This window comes from Aquarana catesbeiana, linkage group LG06, assembly GCF_042186555.1.
Source record: "Aquarana catesbeiana isolate 2022-GZ linkage group LG06, ASM4218655v1, whole genome shotgun sequence".
Classification (NCBI taxonomy): domain Eukaryota; kingdom Metazoa; phylum Chordata; class Amphibia; order Anura; family Ranidae; genus Aquarana; species Aquarana catesbeiana.
The window spans coordinates 261,180,516-261,188,463 of record NC_133329.1 but is presented as its reverse complement, the minus strand read 5'-3'; the positions used below and the strand labels follow the sequence as shown (position 1 = coordinate 261,188,463).

At 50.9% G+C, this 7,948-nt stretch overlaps 1 protein-coding gene across 2 annotated transcripts in view; it reads left to right on the top strand.

The window, feature by feature from the left end:
• The first annotated feature begins 708 nt into the window (after positions 1–708).
• Positions 709–7,948, top strand: part of BZW1 (basic leucine zipper and W2 domains 1) — a 33,468-nt gene continuing 26,228 nt past the window's right edge. For both annotated transcript variants that reach the window (XM_073633241.1, XM_073633240.1), the window contains exon 1: positions 709–862. The gene's annotated coding sequence lies outside the window, so the exon portion shown is untranslated. The remainder of the gene's footprint in view (positions 863–7,948) is intronic.

The window sequence follows — 7,948 nt, the reverse complement described above, 5'->3', positions numbered from 1 at the left end:
TCATGACAGGCGATGAAGGGCGGTTGTAAGGCTTTAAAAAAAATGCAGCTTAAACGCAGGGTGTTGGTGCATGTGTGAACAACTTGTCTGTCCATACGTCATAGTAGTTCCATGTACTCTGTGAAATACTATACAGTACATAGGCCTCACACAAATCACACACCACCAGCTCTGTATTGTCATACAAAAGATAAGGAGACTCCAGGAACTGACACACCCACAAAAAGACAGGAAGTCCCCACAGTGTGTACAGCCCATGGGCACCCCGTGTGTGTATATACATATATATATATATATATAAAATCATCTCCCCTGACAGGACGGAGCACCCGGCTCCCTATGAGCGCCTCTCTCTCAGCTATCACAGCCCCGCCTACAGCACCATGGGAACAATGGGCCAAGATGGAAGCAAAGCCCGCCCACTATCCAGGTCCTGAGCTCTCCCGTATAATTACCCTCCGACCCTCCAATCCGCCACCACCACACACCCTACGTCACACCCACAGAGGCACGCTCCTATATCGTGTATCAGAGATACACGGCTCGGCTTCCTCTCCTTCCTATCTCAGGACGATTATATACGGCGGTGCCATTAGTAAATGGTGACATAACCACGCATATATAATACAAATCTGGCACATTTCAAAATACCGCAATTCCGCTTTCCCCCTCGAATGTTTGGCCTCAATGGTCTCGCCCTTCCCTTTCCCCGCCTCCAGTGACGTAGCTGGGCGGTACTCCGGCCTCTCTCTCTTTTTCTGGTCGTCGAACAGCACAGGAAGAATTCTTGGACGAGGCCTGTACTTGTTTCTCGTTACCGCCCGCCCCGTCTCTGGCCCGTTTCCTGCCTGACTTACATTCGGTAAGAGCCATGTGGGGGAGGGAGCCGCCCGGTACAAGGGGCGCCGTGGGCTGTGCGTGGGAAGGCTTTGTGGACGGAGGGTGCCGGCTAGGCCCGGCTGGTGGGGGGAGCTGCTGACTTTCTGTCTATAGGATGAATGTAGTGATATCGGGGGGTGGGTGTCTCTCTATCTGACACCCCCTCCATATGTGGTGGACCCTTCCATACAAGGGTGATAGTGTCCTGTACACCCTACGAATCCTTCATTGTGTACACAGCCTCTCACATGTGTGTTCTGAGGCCTGATCACACACACTACAATCTGGGGCCTGACCTCCCACATCACACACACACACACACACACACACTACAATCTGGGGCCTGACTTCCCACATCACACACACACACACACTACAATCTGGGGCCTGACTTCCCACATCACACACACACACACACACACACACACACACACACACTACAATCTGGGGCCTGACCTCCCACATCACACACACACACACACACACTACAATCTGGGGCCTGACTTCCCACATCACACACACTACAATCTGGGGCCTGACTTCCCACATCACACACACACACACACTACAATCTGGGGCCTGACTTCCCACATCACACACACACACACACTACAATCTGGGGCCTGACTTCCCACATCACACACACACACACACACTACAATCTGGGGCCTGACTTCCCACATCACACACACACACACACACACACACTACAATCTGGGGCCTGACTTCCCACATCACACACACACACACACACACACACACTACAATCTGGGGCCTGACTTCCCACATCACACACACACACACACACACACACTACAATCTGGGGCCTGACTTCCCACATCACACACACACACACACACACACACACACACACTACAATCTGGGGCCTGACTTCCCACATCACACACACACACACACACACACACACACACACACACACTACAATCTGGGGCCTGACTTCCCACATCACACACACACACACACACACACACACACACACACACACACACTACAATCTGGGGCCTGACTTCCCACATCACACACACACACACACACACACTACAATCTGGGGCCTGACTTCCCACATCACACACACACACACACACACACACACACACACTACAATCTGGGGCCTGACTTCCCACATCACACACACACACACACACACTACAATCTGGGGCCTGACTTCCCACATCACACACACACACACACACACACTACAATCTGGGGCCTGACTTCCCACATCACACACACACACACTACAATCTGGGGCCTGACTTCCCACATCACACACACACACTACAATCTGGGGCCTGACTTCCCACATCACACACTACAATCTGGGGCCTGACTTCCCACATCACACACACACACACACACACACACACACACACACACTACAATCTGGGGCCTGACTTCCCACATCACACACACACACACACACTACAATCTGGGGCCTGACTTCCCACATCACACACACACACACACTACAATCTGGGGCCTGACTTCCCACATCACACACACACACACACACACACTACAATCTGGGGCCTGACTTCCCACATCACACACACACACACACACACACACACACTACAATCTGGGGCCTGACTTCCCACATCACACACACACACACACACACACACACTACAATCTGGGGCCTGACTTCCCACATCACACACACACACACACACACACACACACACACACACACACACACTACAATCTGGGGCCTGACTTCCCACATCACACACACACACACACACACACACACTACAATCTGGGGCCTGACTTCCCACATCACACACACACACACTACAATCTGGGGCCTGACTTCCCACATCACACACACACACACACACACACACTACAATCTGGGGCCTGACTTCCCACATCACACACACACACACACACACACTACAATCTGGGGCCTGACTTCCCACATCACACACACACACACACACACACACACACTACAATCTGGGGCCTGACTTCCCACATCACACACACACACACACACACTACAATCTGGGGCCTGACTTCCCACATCACACACACACACACACACACACTACAATCTGGGGCCTGACTTCCCACATCACACACACACACACTACAATCTGGGGCCTGACTTCCCACATCACACACACACACTACAATCTGGGGCCTGACTTCCCACATCACACACTACAATCTGGGGCCTGACTTCCCACATCACACACACACACACACACACACACACACACACTACAATCTGGGGCCTGACTTCCCACATCACACACACACACACACACTACAATCTGGGGCCTGACTTCCCACATCACACACACACACACACACACACTACAATCTGGGGCCTGACTTCCCACATCACACACACACACACACTACAATCTGGGGCCTGACTTCCCACATCACACACACACACACTACAATCTGGGGCCTGACTTCCCACATCACACACTACAATCTGGGGCCTGACTTCCCACATCACACACACACACACACACACACACACACACACACACACACACACACACACACACACACTACAATCTGGGGCCTGACTTCCCACATCACACACACACACACACTACAATCTGGGGCCTGACTTCCCACATCACACACACACACACTACAATCTGGGGCCTGACTTCCCACATCACACACACACACACACACACACTACAATCTGGGGCCTGACTTCCCGCATCACACACACACACACACACACACACACTACAATCTGGGGCCTGACTTCCCACATCACACACACACACACACACACACACACACACACACTACAATCTGGGGCCTGACTTCCCACATCACACACACACACACACACACACACACACACACACACACACACACTACAATCTGGGGCCTGACTTCCCACATCACACACACACACACACACTACAATCTGGGGCCTGACTTCCCACATCACACACACACACACTACAATCTGGGGCCTGACTTCCCACATCACACACACACACACACACACACACACACTACAATCTGGGGCCTGACTTCCCACATCACACACACACACACACACTACAATCTGGGGCCTGACTTCCCACATCACACACACACACACACACACACACACACACACTACAATCTGGGGCCTGACTTCCCACATCACACACACACACACACACACTACAATCTGGGGCCTGACTTCCCACATCACACACACACACACACACACTACAATCTGGGGCCTGACTTCCCACATCACACACACACACACTACAATCTGGGGCCTGACTTCCCACATCACACACACACACTACAATCTGGGGCCTGACTTCCCACATCACACACTACAATCTGGGGCCTGACTTCCCACATCACACACACACACACACACACACACACACACACTACAATCTGGGGCCTGACTTCCCACATCACACACACACACACACACTACAATCTGGGGCCTGACTTCCCACATCACACACACACACACACACTACAATCTGGGGCCTGACTTCCCACATCACACACACACACACTACAATCTGGGGCCTGACTTCCCACATCACACACTACAATCTGGGGCCTGACTTCCCACATCACACACACACACACACTACAATCTGGGGCCTGACTTCCCACATCACACACACACACACACACACACACACACACACACACACACACACACACACACACTACAATCTGGGGCCTGACTACACACACACACACACACACACACACACACACACACACACACACTAACTACAATCTGGGTCCTGACTACACACACACACACACACACACACACACTACAATCTGGGGCCTGACTTCCCACATCACACACACACTACAATCTGGGGCCTGACTTCCCACATCACACACACACACACACACACACACACACACACACACACACACACTACAATCTGGGGCCTGACTTCCCACATCACACACACACACACTAACTACAATCTGGGGCCTGACTACACACACACACACACTACAATCTGGGGCCTGACTTCCCACATCACACACACACACTACAATCTGGGGCCTGACTTCCCACATCACACACACACACACACTACAATCTGGGGCCTGACTTCCCACATCACACACACACTACAATCTGGGGCCTGACTTCCCACATCACACACACACACACACACACTACAATCTGGGGCCTGACTTCCCACATCACACACACACACACACACACTACAATCTGGGGCCTGACTTCCCACATCACACACTACAATCTGGGGCCTGACTTCCCACATCACACACACACACACACACACACACTACAATCTGGGGCCTGACTTCCCACATCACACACACACACACACTACAATCTGGGGCCTGACTTCCCACATCACACACACACACACTACAATCTGGGGCCTGACTTCCCACATCACACACTACAATCTGGGGCCTGACTTCCCACATCACACACACACACACACTACAATCTGGGGCCTGACTTCCCACATCACACACACACACACACACACTACAATCTGGGGCCTGACTTCCCACATCACACACACACACACACACACACTACAATCTGGGGCCTGACTACACACACACACACACACACACACACACACACTAACTACAATCTGGGTCCTGACTACACACACACACACACACACACACACACACACACACTACAATCTGGGGCCTGACTTCCCACATCACACACACTACAATCTGGGGCCTGACTTCCCACATCACACACACACACACACACACACACACACACACACACACACTACAATCTGGGGCCTGACTTCCCACATCACACACACACACACTAACTACAATCTGGGGCCTGACTACACACACACACACTACAATCTGGGGCCTGACTTCCCACATCACACACACACACACTACAATCTGGGGCCTGACTTCCCACATCACACACACACTACAATCTGGGGCCTGACTTCCCACATCACACACACACACACACACACACTACAATCTGGGGCCTGACTTCCCACATCACACACACACACACACACACACACTACAATCTGGGGCCTGACTTCCCACATCACACACACACACACTACAATCTGGGGCCTGACTACACACACACACACACACACACTAACTACAATCTGGGTCCTGACTACACACACACACACACACACACTACAATCTGGGGCCTGACTTCCCACATCACACACACACACACACACACACACACACACACACACACACACACACTACAATCTGGGGCCTGACTTCCCACATCACACACACACACACACACACACACACACTAACTACAATCTGGGGCCTGACTACACACACACACACTACAATCTGGGGCCTGACTTCCCACATCACACACACACACTACAATCTGGGGCCTGACTTCCCACATCACACACACACACTACAATCTGGGGCCTGACTTCCCACATCACACACACACACTACAATCTGGGGCCTGACTTCCCACATCTCTCAAACAAACAAACACACACACACACACACACACACACACACACACACACACACACACTCTGGGGCCTGACCTGGACAGTTCATATGAGACCCCTTCCTCTTTCCCTCATCAATCCCCCTCCCTCTTAGGCTACACTGACACAGATAATTAGGACCGGTGCAAATAGTTGTGGCAGGAATCTGCGGGAAAAAAAAAATTTTTTTTTTTTTTTTTTTTTTTTTCTTCTTCTTCGGCTCCGTTCGCTGTAATGACAGGTTGCCACCGGCTGCAGGAATTCCCTGATGTCCTCCATGTTGGCCATTATTTGGAGTGATTGCTGCCAGATGCACTTTGTATGTGTCCAGCGATCACTGCAGGTTATCACTGGCTGCACAGAGAGCTGCAAAAAGATGCAGCCTCTGGTGACTTGACATTGTAGTGAACGGGGCCGATGACCACACCTCCCCGCTCAGAACCGTGGCAAAATCTGATTCCTGCCTCTACTATTTGCACCTGTCCTAATCATGTTAGTCTGGCCATGCCGATTTTTCAATTTTAGATTTAGGGCCCTTTCACACTGGGGCGGTTTGCAGGCGCTATTGCGCTAATAATAGCGCCTGCAAACCGACCTGAAACAGCCGCTGCTTTAATCCCAGTGTGAAAGCCCCGAGGGCTTTCGCACTGGAGCGATGCGTTGGCAGGACGGTCAAAAAAAGTCCTGCCAGCAGCATCTTCGGAGCGGTGAAGGAGCGGAGTGTATACCGCTCCTGCCCATTGAAATCAATGGTACGGCGTGGCTATACCGCCGGCAAACCGCCTCTGCAGAGGCGCTTTGCGGTGGTTTTAACCCTTTCTCGGCCGCTAGCAGGGGGGTAAAACCACCCCACTAGCGGCCGCATACCGACGGTAAAGCGCCGCTTACAATAGCGGCGCTTTACCGCCAACGCCCCCGCTCCAGTGTGAAAGGGCTCTTAGGGAAACTTCGTAATATGAGGACCTGCCTAATCCTATCCAGTCAGGTAGGCCCACGCACTACATGGTCATTGGTTGATCTAAAGGTGATTGTGCAATCATATTGTAGCGACCCCCATCAGCCCCAGAATAATTTACCCCCTTCTTGACCAGGTCATTGTTTGTGATACGGCACTGCGTCACTTTAACTGACAATTGCGTGGTCGTGCAACGTTGTAGCCAAACAAAATTTATGGCTTTTATTTCCCCAGAAATGGAGCTTTCTTTTGGTGGTATTTGATCACCTCTGCGGTTTTTATTTGTTGCACTATAAACAAACAGTTTTTTGAAAAAAAAAAAAACACATTTTGTACTTTTTACTATAATATTCAAAGAAAAAAACTTAAACTAATTTCTTCATCAGTTTAGGCTGATAAATCCTAAATCCGATATGTATTCTTCTACATATATTTGGTAAAAATCGCAATAAGCGTGTATCGATTGAGCAAAAGCTATAGTCACTGATTACTGTATAAATGTCACTGGCAGGGAAGGGGTTAACACTAGGGGGCGATCAAGGGGTTAGCTGTGTTCCCTAGTGTGTGTTTTAACTGTGGGGGGAGTGTGGCTGACTAGAGGAAGAGAGAGATCGTTGTT